The following is a 14,641-nucleotide window of genomic DNA, read 5'->3' on the forward strand; positions in this document are numbered from 1 at the left end:
CAACTGTCCAAAGAATCAGCTATCATTGTTTTAAAAGGCAGTAAATAATAACCCTCAGAGGCCCACCACCTCTGAATGGCAACTGCAACTTTCTTCATACATACCTGAGAACTTACTGTTCTATCTGTATGCTTCCCTCCTCTCTTGTTTCTATCTCTGTGTGTGGTTCTTCTTTCTTCCTATGTCTCTACTCTACTGGGTCAGAAGTGAGGTGCCTATCTTTAATATAACTCTGCTAGAGGAATTTTCTGGCTACGGAAATTAAATTAACATCTTTGACTTTTCCCCCTCAACTTTCTACTTGCTACCTAATTTACTATTGCTGGTACCTAAGTAGGTCCTGTCCACAGTGGTAGAGGCATCTCAAGGTTTCCCCATGATGCTGACCATCTCCACATCTGGTCTGACCACTGTAAACTCCACTAAGCTCATCTTCTGTTCCACTTCTACCTCACAGACAGGATCCCTGGCCAATCTACTATTATCATTCATTTTGCATAATACAAAGTTTCATGATAGCCTTCATGATATTTCCCTTCCCTGCCTTTTATCTAGTTTTTACTTTCCTCTATTTTCTTGGCCCTCTACATTTCTTATTTACTCTCATTCCCATTTTCCTTGATTCTAAAATATCATTAAGATTTTTTAAACATTTATTTAAAAATGTTATATCCCATTATTTAAAAATTCTGTGAATCTAATTTTTTTTTTTTGTTGTTCAAACCTGTTTTGTGTTCCTTATTCTTTATTGAAAATTAGGTGATTCTGAATTTGTGTTTTTTTCTCTCAAAGTAAAAAAGGACCTCCTAATTAGTTTATAGATTTGTATATGTTAATATAGCATTTATTCATTTGTGTTGGCCATAGTCCAGGAGTTCTAGAATTCCCTAGTTATCTCATACTAATTATTTATTAGGATCAAAGCTGCTCTATTGTAAAATTACTATTTTGTTAGACTTTATATTTCTTTCTATAACAATCTGCAATCATTTCCTCTCTAAACATATTGTAACTGAATTTCCATAGAGATGCACATTATTATATCACATCAAATATGTGAAAGGATGTATTTAAAAAGAATCATGTTGGCATAGTAATTCTCAAGCTATGTATGTGTGTGTGTGTGTATACACTTTCATATTATTTTGTTACCAGACATCAACGTATATTATGCTAATTATGGTACAGTATATATAGCTTGCTTCATAGATTATATGATGATAATATTTATAGTTCTGAAAGTATATATTTCACAAATAATTAAGTATTTTACTAGAATTATCTTCTTTTTACCCCAATGCCAGACAGAACTACTTAAAACCCAAGGTTTAGCTCTTAATAAATAGTTGAATCAAAACAAAGTAGTTAATTTTAGCTCATATTGAATAAAAAGCGTCAGGCTTCTTTAGGCATCCCCTTAGGGATTGAGTTGGTGTTACAGGTTAGATATCAGACTTGGAGAAGGGCTACCACATCTGTAATCTTGATTCCCTGCTCCCAAGTCTGTATGGTTTTAGGTAAGACATTTAGCTTCTCTTAGATTTTATTTCCTCATATCTAGATGAGAGTAATGAAGACAGTATTATAGAACAGCAGTCCTCAGACTTTGGTGTGTAAAAAAGAAAAAAAAAATCCAGTAAAAGTTAACAAAAATATAAGCAAAACGGGAGGCTGGGTGGCTCAGTCGGGTAAGTGTCCAACTTCAGCTCAGATCATGATCTCATGGATCATGAGTTCAAGCCCCACATGAGGCTTTGCACTGACAGCTTGGAGCCTGGAGTCAGCTTCAGATTCTGTGTCTGTGTCTCTGTCTTCCCCCCACCCCTCCTGCTCGAGCTCTGTTTCTCTCTTCAAAAATAAATAAACATTAAAAAAATTTAAAAAAAAAAAAAAGGTAGATTCCTCCAGCCCAATCCTCAGGTTCTCAGATTCTGATTCAGTGATCCTTGTTGAAACATTTCAGGTGACTCTGACAGAAATGAAATTTGGACTTTGAAGAACAGACTCTTATGAAAGTCAATGAATAAATACAATAATTTGGCACATAATTGGCACTAGCAAAGGAATTATACCTCCAGGTTGTAGACTATGTAATTTAAGGAAACATACTAAAGTAATGAATCAAGGGAAGCCTGAGGGTAGAGTACACAATATTTGTTATTGGGGATTAAAAAGAAAAAAATATTTCACCACTTTAAATATGGAGTTACATGAAATAAATATTAAACAAGGCATTAAAAAATTTCCAAAGTATTAATTTCAAAGGTATTATAGTATTTTATATAGACTAAGGCTATTCTGATGACAAATTAGAAGCAATACAACAATGAAGACAACAAAATTTAGGAGTATTAAAGAAATAAAGAAAATCAACTAATAATTAATAATTATGATTGATATAATTAATAATAAACTAGTAACAATTATTAATAATCAACTAATAATTAAGTTATAATTAATAGAGCCATATATACATAAATCATTCAAACTTTGGCTTAATCACATGTAATCAAGCAATTATAACAATAATGGAAAATATGACACAACTATTCTAAAAATTAGTCAGAATTGATACGTAGACATTTCTAAAAATAAATCACTATGAACAAATTATTACAAAGGACAGAAATAAATTTTATTGTTAAAGAGATATAGAGAAAGAACCTTCTTTACTGATAACAAAAGACATGCATAATAATGCAAGTTAAAAAAATATTAATGATTAATTTTACATCTATTAATCTAATGAAAATCATTAGCTTGGTTTGCCAGGCTATGTAGAGGCACATACATGTTAAATGTTGTTAGTGGGTTATAAATCTTCTCAGTTGTGCCCAGGAATGAAGCTGATAGAAGGCAATATAGCTATTAGAAAAAAAAATGGAGTATATTCTTAGAAAAAATATTCTTAAGAAAGAATAACTGGTATATTTATTTAATATGCCTAAAATAACACCATCTTTTTTAGATCACTGATCATAAAGTCTATGCTTTTTCCATACTTAATATTTAAAATATTTGGCAAACACTTTAAAATGTTTTGGAATTATTTCCTTAAATGATGTATAATGATGTGTAAGATATCCCAAAAAAGTGAGCTCTACTGGTAAAACACTACTTTGGACTTCTCAACTAAAAAATACTGATTGGATTGGTAATATTGGACTGTGGGTTTCCTGGCTTGGTTCATCATTCCTGGAATTAAAGTGAGATTTAGAGCTAAGCAATTGATTGCTTCAAGTGATTTATTAATTTTGGTGAAGCAATTAGCTTGTTGATTGTTTTCACTGAATCAATTAATTGTTGGAAAAATTAACCAAGTTATTTAGTTGTTTGCTGAAATTGCTTTAATCATCTCCACTTTCTTCCTTAGTTTTTTCCAGGTAAGAACTGGATCTTAACCACAGAAATCATGTGAGGATATATAAAGTGGAAAATAAAAGGTACTTTTAGTTCAGTTGATATTTTTTGTTACATATATTTAGAACCTCAGATATAATGGACTGAAAATAATAATTACAAACACTTAACAATGTTCATCATAGTTTTGCTATGAAAAAATTTGGTACTTCTTACTTGGCTTCAAAAGGCAGCATGACTTCAAAGAAAAGAGTAACCAAAACTTAGGAAGTATTGTATTATACACCAGAATCTCTAATTATTCCATTCACAATGTGCAATGAAGTTTTATTCATGATAGCAAATAAAAATTTAGCAAGAAATGATCCAATTATTGGTATCTGAGCATGAGTAATCCTATTTTTATGCCACACATTTTATCTAAAAAAATTTTTTTTGAATTGAAGGAGTATGTCTAGAACAAAATCTTCTACAAGGCTATCAGTGGATTAAGTTCTCTTACAATTGTAGTTACTCCTACAACTGTTACTACAATTGTAACATTCATTTTTGTTCTCAACATTAAAATATATAGGGGAGAAATAGAAGTTACCAGAATGAAGGAAAGATCTATCTTCATATATCTCTATTTCTCTGTAAAAAAATTTCCCTTTTAAAGGTGGTTAGACTTTTCAAATGATGTTGGTTCTATTAGCATTTGATAGATGTTGATGTGAAAATTTGGGAGCCAGAGCTATAGTAACAAATTTCCTAAGGCTATTTATGATATGACTCCCATCATGTGAACCCCAAATTATCAGTGCCATCTAATAAACTCAAGAATATCACTGATGCCAAGGTACAAACTGCTCATTTTTTCTTCTTCAATTCTCAAAGGAGAATATTTTAAGATTCAGAAAGTAGAGTTAAGTAGGAATGGAAATAGGAAGTTCTTTATGTCACTAGGTAACATAACTGTTCGTTGGTACAGTGCAGGATTTGGGAGGGAAAATCTTATTAAGTAGATTTTCCCTAAACTACTAAACCATTACCCTTGCCTGAGAGTAATTATGACAACTGTGATATTTAAAAACCTACACAAAGATGGAATCTACCACACTACCCCAATAATACTGGATATATTCTGATAGAATAAATTCTCTGTATTCTCAGGAATTTTATGATTTTTGAGTCAAAATAGGAATCAATAATAGAAAACCTGTATAGCATTGTAACTAGAAAAAAGAACATGGAAATATTAAGTCTTGATCTGCTTAATCAGAACTGTAAATGGAAAAATATAGTGGGGAAATCACTGAAGTCCTTTCATAATATTATTGATCTCTAATGCTTTTTTTTTTTTTCTAATGCTTTCTAAAGAGACTTAGTTCCAGTTTCAAATAAGAATCAACTACTTAGAGCTGGGGGTGGGGGCAGAGGGCAGTGGTGGTAATAGAGAATAGGACTACATTAGTTTCATTTGACAATGAAGAAAGTGGAATTTCAGGTATGCCTTCTCTAGTTAAGTAACTTTCAAAAACTTTAACGTAAAATACCATAAATACCTCTCATGATATATTTGTATTTTATTGGTTTAAATAAATATACTCTTAATAGCTGCTGATATTTTTAATAACATGCATTTCATTAGCACACATTTGAAAAATCATTCCACATGTATGTTACAAATATTTCAGTACACATATGGAATTCAGAGCACTTTGTATTAACTCTAGTGTTCATAGGTTGGAAGTCACTACTTGCAGGTCTTCAGCAAGGAACTATTTTGCCAAACAAAACTAATCTGAAGTGTCCATTTAACACAAGTTGAGGAGGCATTTTTTAAAATTTGTTTCTTAGCACAAATGAAATAAGTTAGAAGACTTTATTAAATAATGAGCAGGTGCTATTATTCAAGGAAGGAGATAAAAGTTTGAAGAGAGGTATGATGCTTTGTATCATGAATGAATGGAAGAGTGAGAGTCTGGGGGATAACTGGAAAGTAGAAGCAGAAATGTGGGAAGGCTAAATACTACTGCATGGGTGTTGGGAGATCTTATGGATTTGAAGCACAAAAGTACAATTTTGGAAGGAATGCCTAAGGTAGGATTTTGAGCTCAACTATTATAGATAATTTTATAAATTATCTACTTACGTTCTTCTGAAGTCTTCAGTGTACTGATTATAGAAACTCTGAGCAGAGGGGGATTTTCTAATATAAATGTTCCGATTTGGCAAGAGCAAAAATAAGGTTTCTCTGGGAACAGTCTATAAATGATATCAGATGTGACTGAGTAGAGGTATTTCCATATTCTACTACTTGGTTCTGAGAGTGGAGGCAGTGGTTGATATTCATAGACAGCATTGTAACTTGTCACTGATAACTCTCATGGATCTTTTTGCTCTTTTATCAAGGGGATGGGTCAAGTGAAAATAAACATTTCAAAGCCTTAGAGATTCCAAATTAAAGTAGAGGGCTTCATCTCTTTGTTGTACAAAAATTCAACATTTTCATGCCAAGAAAGATAAAAAAATAGAATTCAACAGTCAAAACTTACGAATTTTAATTTAAAGGAAAAGCCTCTGTTGCAATATATAATAATGTATAAATTTTACCTGATACAAATAAAAAATGCATGCATTTGCACATAAATCTGTTATTACCTAAATAAGAGTACATCATTTTGCAGATACCCGTTACCATGGGTAGACATGCAACTCTCCTGTTGTAATCTCAATGTTTCAGGAGAAAAAAAAATGTTCTCTAAAAGGGCGAAGAACATTTTTTTTAAATAAGTGTAGTCCTGTATTAGAGTGTTTTAAGTTACAACATTATTTCAAGTGAACTTTTTTTTGTTTTTTTGACATGTTGTCAAGTTAAAAGATAAAAGATAAACAGAAAGGCTTATATTTACCAGGATGATTTCACCTCACTAAGAAATGTGGATAGATTCTAGAGGTAAATATAAACAGGAATAAGCCATGATGAGTGATAATAAAGATTAAAGTACAAGTTTGCCGAATCCTAATCCAAAGTTTTTTTGTTTTGTTTTGTTCCTTTTGTCCAAACTTTATTTTAAGAAAACCTTAAAGTTTTTACTGTGGAACTGAGAGTGTCCCAGGATTTATAATCACTTCAGGAATCAGATTCTTTGTAAACTTCCCAAAGTTATTAATTAGTATAACAGAATATGGTAGTATAACAGAATACTGTGTCAGTAAATAGCTGAGATTTACACAGTGCTTTTTAGCTATCAAAAAAACCCCAACTTTTACATGCATATTAGTTTGTGGTCACCATTATGCAGAGTGTGTTCAAACTGTAAAACCAAATCATTCAGAAAGACTCTCCCATATATTCTAAAGTTATATGTATCATATACAAAGATTTGCTTTTTGAAATATGTTAGATTTTCACTTAAAAACTTCAGTACCTCTAGAAAATATCAATAGCCTTTTTAAATCCTTCACCATAAATAACAATTTCCAAATAGTGAGGCTAACTTGGCCCAACAGAGAGAGCCCAATTGCCATAAGTTTGGCATCACTCTATTGATCACTTGCATGTTCATATATAACTTTTCAAGTACCTATAATGGGCCAACTACAAGGCTAAATATCCAAAATAAAATAGTGAAAACAACACAGTTTGTATTCCAAAAAACTTACATAATAGAGGAACATATAGACAATTAATAGATAACTCAGTACAGTGCAAATGAAAAAGTGCTCTCATATAGATGAGTAAGGGGTACTTAAGGGGGAACACTGAAAGAGCACTGCTAAGGCAAGTTTACAGGGGCATGGAAGTCTTCTCCAAAGGAAAATATATTTGAACTGAGATCTGAAGAATGAATAGGATAAAGCACAAAAAAGAAAAACATTTCCAGAAGTACAAACAGGAGGTGTAAAAGTATGAAGAAAAGAGGGAAGACGTGACTTGTTCTTGAAAAAAATGCAAGTTGTTTACATGAGACCAGGACAGTAATAAGGTAAGAACGCTAGAAAAGTCAACTGCAGAGATGGGATGGGGTCAGGCCATGAGATGACTGGTAGGCAAAATGAAGACCTTGAACTTCACATACATACATACATACATACACACATACATACATAAAAGACATATCACTGAAGGATGCTATTATGCACTGAATTTCAATGTGACTGTTAGTATTTCAATATATAAATTTTTGGAGGGACACCATTCAACCCACAACAGAGGAACATGATCATCCATAACCTGCTTTACTGAAGTATTCTTTTCACTGAATGTTTCAGATTTACATCTTTAAATAAAGTACTGTAAGCCCCTTGTGTACATTTGTACAAATTCTGTACATGCAAAATTCTGCAAAATTCATAGTACAACATTATAAACTTCTCTTTTACTGGAGGTATGTGCTTTTACTTGATAGTTCATATTGCTTTCTGTGCTTAATTGTCGCTGCAAAAAAACTGTAGCACTCTATAACTTATTAAATCTATGAAGCACTTCCATTAAGGAACTTTAATACAGATTGTGGTAAATGTGTGATATAGGTAAAGCTTTCCCTGACTGTTCATTCAATATTTATAATGACCTTTATTCATCTTTTGAACTATCCTTTTTATAATCAGTAAAGAATATGTATGTATTTCATCATCAGCAGAGTTTGACAAAGAACAAGGAAACTAGAATGAGACTCTTACAGGACCCAGCCAGTGAAGTACAAGCTAAATTTAGTTTTCCCTGTGCATAATCAATTTTTAAAACTTTTAGTTATTGTAATTTTGTGACTTAAGTTTATTAATATGGATTGAATTTCATAGGAAAATGTACAATATACAAAGAAAATAATTCACTTACTTATCTCTATTCAAGATAAACACTAAAATGAACACATCTGTTTATTTTCAGTCTTCTAGTCTTCCTACTTCTCATTCTCCTCTTCTTTATGATCATACCCCTACCACATAATTAGCATATTATTTATATCCATTGTTTCCCCCATATACCATTCATCATGAGCGTATACTGATAGCAAATGAATTATAGGAATTAGGGTTTAGCTGAGAGTAACAACAGCAATAGCAACAAAAAAAGGTCTGTCCCATTAAGATTACAATGTTTTCTTAACTGAAAGAAGTTAGTCTGTAATCTATATATGATTTTCCTAGTGTCAGGGACTAGGATCCTTTTATCTTGTTCTCCAGAGAAAGCTTCCATCACCAAGGTTACTTCACAGTCCTAGATGGCTCTGTATCTCTTACCAGTCTGTTTGTTAACATGGGAGTTGTCCTCTAAAAATATGTAAAATTTCACTCACTCTCCTCAATTTAAAAATTAACACCCATGTTCACTTAAAATTCTTGCCTAAATGCCAGCCTAGTGTCAGCATTTTGTAACTTACTTTATAAACAACCATGTCTATGTAGCATGATACTATCCTACACTGGGTGTCAGTAACTACAACTGTAGGAAGATTCTTCCATTAGTAAGTTTGTGCTAGTAACTGTGAAAGAAATATTCAAAAAATTTCCATATGTAGAATACATACTTTTTTAATTATTAGAGTTTGGACACCAGAATCTGTATCCATCTAAAATGTATTTTTACTGAAATATAATGAACAGCTTATAAAGCACAGTTTTTGAAGGACAATGGCAAAATAACTTTATTAAAGCAGAGGGCCTTTCAATTAGTTTGATACAAAGGCTGTCAAACTTTCACTTTCTCAGTGTTGAAGAACACAGCATTACTAAGGCAAAACTTACTGATTTCTGAAATGGCTAAAATCCTTAGCTATATTATTTCTCCAGAGAAAAATAGTAGTTCAAACCAACCATTTCATTTGCTATAAACAATGAATATATCCATGACTAGTCACATAACCAGTACCCATAGAGTAAATGTAGGGAAAAACATGATGAATTGACATTCAACAAAACTGCTCTAAAAGTAGATATTACACATTCAAATATTTTTCTTTCAAGTTTATTTCTAGCACTAATTTATGTGCTAAAAAAATAAAACACCATAATAGCATATCACTACTATTTCTCTGCCTTATTAGACAAGATAAATTGTGTAATCTTCTTTCATAGCACACAGTGAGGTAGAGAGTCATTTAATTACCTGTGAATCAAAGCAATTTAGGTAACTCTTTCTGATCATTATCAAAGAGACTCAAGGAACTAAAATGCTCAATAATCGATAGCAACTCAACCTCAAAACAAAGTTAAGCCCTTGCAATTTTCCTGGAATAGGGCTCACTGTTTGACCAAGTAGGATTCCACTGACTCTAGAATCCCTGAATCTCCTCCCCTCTGACATGGATCATCACTACCCTAGGTACTGCTTTGTGCCTGTTCCTACTCTTAACACGTATCGCTTCTTAAGCTTTAAAAGTACCAGAGTGATTAACTGATATGTGTATACTCAATACCTAGAACTATATTTGACATATTCTGGGCACCAAATATATTATTTATAGAAAATTAAAATTTAAAGGCAAGCGCTGCCCGGGGTGGGGCGGGTACTGGAGCCAGATCCCAAGCCATGCCAACTCGGCCACCACTGCCATGCGCTGGGTCCCAGTGCTGCTGAAGAATGCTGTCCCTGGCAGGAGCCCCCAAGTACATGGAACACTTCAGCAAGTTCTCCCTGTCCCCTGTCGATGAAGCAGTTTCTGGACTTTGGGTCCAGCAATGCCTGTGAGAAAACCATTCACCTTCCTCAGGCAGGGGAAGCCCCTGTGCCTGGCCATCATGAAGAGATCAACCTGCTTCCTGACAGAGTGCTGAGCACACCCTTGGTGAAGCTGGTCCACAGCTGGTATGTCCAGTCTCCTGGACATCATGGAGTTCCTGGACAAGGACCCCAAGGACAATCGTACCTGCACCAGGTCACTGATGCCCTGATCATCCGGAACCGCTGTGACCAGGTGGTGCTCACCATGGAATATTTACAACTTGTTTTCACAGACCTCCCTTTAGAGCATGCATTAGCTATAGGTGTTTCTTCATGACAGGGTGTCAAAAGACAACTCTATATACTGCTTTAGATAGTGTGCAAATTACACCGCATGGGTTCTAGCTGCAAGAAATAATAATAGGTTCTTCCTCCAAACAACTAATACAAAGCCCACCATGTTAACAATGAAAAGCCCTGTAAAAAATAAAACTATGGAGAAAAAGGCTATTCTGTTGTTTTGATAGTCACATAACATTTTAACATACTGTGGTCCTCAACTTAAGACATAGTTTTGCCTTGTTTAACCCAAAATCTCTTGTTTATTTGTTTATTAAAAACAACTTCTTTCTCATGGAGCCACCCTATTGTTTTGCAAGACAGAACAGACACAAACAGAAATAGGAAAATGAAGCAGAAAATGCATGGCTTCAGCACACCTGATTATTTGAATATATTATTTGAAAGATAGTATTTTATTCTCATGTTCTGAGTTCAGACCCACATTTAAGAATCAATTTGTTCACTGAACTATATAGTCCTTTAGAGTCAATTTCTTATAATTATTTTGAAATAGTCTAATTTGGTAATTTTCAAACTGTTAGGAGGTGTCCTGATACCCTTATGATAGTTGTGTAAAATTTTAAGAATTATAAAACCCCTAAGAATATACCCATATGTACAAAAATCTTATTGGGTTGCAAATTTCGAAAGGCTTTATTTAAGGGATATTTTATCATCTACATCTTCATAGAGGGACATAAAGTTCAAAAAGGCCAAATAACTTATCCATGAATATCAGCTGATAAATGGATGAGTGGAAATTCAAACCCAAGACCTTTAAGCCTTTGTCTAATTAATTTTTCCCCAGACCACAGCTGCATCTTGTCTCACATGCCTGAGATTCAACTTTGGTTTTTGTTAGAATTTTTTTTTTTGCAGTGCTTTCTCAAGTTAACCAAATAAAAACAATTTAGATTAACTTTAATAAAAGCTATATACAAAAAATATTTGGTAGAGAAAATGCTTAAGTAATTCAATGTCTTTAGAATTCACTAATTTGAGCTATACAGGTCTCATAGCACTTCGTTTGTAAGGGCATCATTTTGTTTTTTTTCTGGAGAATTTGTGGAATAATATTTCAACCAACACTTGTCTTACAATACTTAGGTAATGGTTCAGGTTGAATAAATGGCACAGATTATTATTGATATGTTAGTGTTGGCCAGTAAAGTTTATCACTGCTGCCACTGAATCAGATAGTATCTAAATACTTCCTTTGATTTTCTCCAGATACCCTTAACTAAGGCCTTCAAAGACAAAGAAAAAACCATATCAATCTTCGATTGTCTATTAGCCTTACATGACTTTTATTTTCACCTTTTCACTGTTTATCTAAGACGACAGAATTAGAATAAATAAGACTTTTGCTAAGAGATCTGGTATACAGAGTCTTCTGGAACGTTTATAGATTAATGTTCTTTTTGTATTGCTATAAGTAAAAAGGCCACAAGATATGGAGTAAAACCATAGTTCTACCACCACATAATGATTCATGAACTTGTGAACATTCTTTAGCTTCAATGCAGCTTTTTTAAAAAATCTGTATGATAAAGATAACAATGCTTATTTAAAAGGGTTGCAGTGAGGAAAGAAATTAATGAAATCATGGTTTTAGTCTTTATATGCAGGTATGGTGGTTGTGACTAGCATTAGACACTAAATAAGATTTAGTTTCCATGAATGTTTTTAAAGCTATCTTCTCTCAAAGTTCTTTGATTATAGGCCACTATAGAAAAAAGTTTTCACCACAATTTTCTTTATAGGTTTGTTGGCTAAATCTCCTGGAACTCACCATACGCTCAAAGTGAGAGGATTTTGGTTACTGCTGTTTCTATATCCAGTGTTATCAGAACAGGCTCAAACAGCGTGGTTATTTTTAGATTAAAAACATACATACAAACTTCACAATGAGAGAAGAATGTGTTTTATGTTGGATTACACTGGGTTGGTGTTTTTGTTTATAATACCCATCATCTGTGTTTGTTTTGAGGTTAGAGTTAGTCCATGCTGCTGATGATACAGTAATTTGATTACTATTTTATTCAGAAATAACTTGAAACAGTATATTCACTGCCATAAGACTGCTCTATGTTCCACCTATTCATCTGTCTCTCCCAACCCTTAAGAAACTACTGATCTTTTTATTCTCGTAACTTTGTCTCTTCCAGAATGTCATAAAGTTGGAATTGTACAGTATGCAGGCTTTTCAGATTGGCTTTTTTCACTAAGTAATATGCATTTAAGGTTCTTTCATGTCTTTTCATGACATCCATTTACTATTAATCAAGAGGTTTCTTTATATTAATAGTGGGTTTCTTATAGATAACAGTCTTTTAGCTGTTCAATTTTTTCAGGATTCTATTACTATATCCTCTAGTTCAGAGATTCTTTCCTCAGCCATGCAGTCTATTAATAAACCCATCAGAACCATTCTTCACTTCTGTTATAGTGTTTTTGATTACCAAAATCTTTTCTCTTTTATTCTCTCCTAGGATTTCCATCTCTCTGCTTCCTTGCCTGTCTGTTCTTGCATGCTGTCTACTTTATCCATTAGAGCCCTTAAAATATGAATCGTGGTTGTTTTAAATTCCTGGTCTGAGAACCCTAACATCCCTGCCATGCCTGATCCTGACGCCTGCTCTATCTCTTCAAATTGTGTTGTTTTGCCTTTTGATATGCCTTATATTTTTTTCTTGATAGCCAGACATTATGTAAAGAACTACTGTAAATAATTGTTATAACTAGACTTTTAGATAGAGAGGTGTGGGGTGAGGGGAGTTTTCTACAGTCCTATGATTAGGTCTCCAGTCCTTTATTTTTTTTTAATATGAAATTTATTGTCAAATTGGTTTCCACACAACACCCAGTGCTCATCCCAACAGGTGCCTTCCTCAATGCCCATCACCCACTTGCCCCTCCCTCCCACCCCCCCATCAACCCTCAGCTTATTCTCAGTTTTTAAGAGTCTCTTATGGTTTGGCTCCGTCCCTCTATAACTTTTTTTTTTTTTCTTTTTTTCCTTCCCCTCCCCCATGGTCTTCTGTTAACTTTCTCAGGATCCACATAAGAGTGAAAACATATGGTCTCCAGTCTTTTAATGAGGCCTGTGCCTCTGGACTGTGAACTCAAGTCTTTCTTCACCTTAACCTTTTTTTGTTTGTTTGTTTGCTTTTGTTTTTCCTCCCCTTAGGCTAGATAGGATGGCTAGAGTAGGCTGAAGTTGGCATTTTTCTTTCCTCTTATTCAGTTAGACTGATAATTCCCCAGCAGGTTAGGTTTTGATTAACTAGTTTCCCTTGAGGGCAGGCCTTGTTAAGAAAAACAAAGCATTCAGATATATGTATCAACATAGTTACTTTTCCCCTCCCCCTGCCAGAAGCTGAAGGAGATTTTCCTCCAATACGTATTGTGGGAAACCAGTTGAGTCTCTGGAGGTAAAACACACAGGTTGTGGGGGTAGAGTGATTGAGTGAGTCCCTGTAGAGTTTTTAACTCTCAGAATTGTCCACACTGAGCCTCCTGTAATTCATCAGTCACAGTTCAGGTTTCTCTCTTCCTGTACTAATTATCAGCTATTTCTACTCACAAGTCTTTTTTGCTGTGCTCTCACTGTGTATTCTTTTCTGTGACTCTCCACTACTGGGGACATTGGTGTGCCCTGTGTCCTCCCTTCTCTTATGAATCTATAATTTGTTGCTTTATGTGTTCAGTTTCTTACTTGTTGGAGTAGAGTGGTGACTTCCAAGTAAGGAATCGGAAATCAGAAGTCAGCCCTTTATAAAATTTTATTCGGGAATAGTTACTGATCTTCTCCAGAGTTCTTAAATGTTTATAAATTTTCATTTCAAGGAATCTACCTTAGGGACTTGATATAAAATGAAGGAAAAAGAAAACATAAAAGAGCTATCATTTTGCTAATTCACCCTTTTACCCTTGTAAGTTTTAAGCGCTACAACATACATACAGGTCTAAGTTCTCAGATACAAAAATAACTGAAGTGAAACCTCTATTGATCGTGAACTCACCAAGTCAGGAACATGGCTTTCCACTCCACTATTCCTTTAAGGAAAAACAATAACCATTCACAAAATTGAGCTGCCTACAATGCCTCACTTCAGTCTTTAGAACTCTCCCTCACATTTCCATACTCTTCACTCTGGCTCCTTACGTACTTGATTTCAAACTCTTGAATCTGTGTATCAAAAGGCAGTTTAGAGTGTGTGTGTGTGTGTGTGTGTGTGTGTGTGTTGGGAGTGGGAGGAAGGGCTGCCTAACATTTGTTTTCTTTTC

General features: G+C 33.9%; 1 pseudogene; it reads left to right on the forward strand.

The window, feature by feature from the left end:
- Window positions 1–9,900: 9,900 nt before the first annotated feature.
- LOC121030069 (pyruvate dehydrogenase (acetyl-transferring) kinase isozyme 2, mitochondrial-like) lies at window positions 9,901–10,346 on the forward strand (annotated as a pseudogene).
- The last annotated feature ends 4,295 nt before the right edge of the window (window positions 10,347–14,641 follow it).

Source organism: Herpailurus yagouaroundi, unplaced genomic scaffold, assembly GCF_014898765.1.
Source record: "Herpailurus yagouaroundi ecotype Mexico unplaced genomic scaffold, PumYag 139, whole genome shotgun sequence".
NCBI classification, from domain to species: Eukaryota; Metazoa; Chordata; class Mammalia; order Carnivora; family Felidae; genus Herpailurus; species Herpailurus yagouaroundi.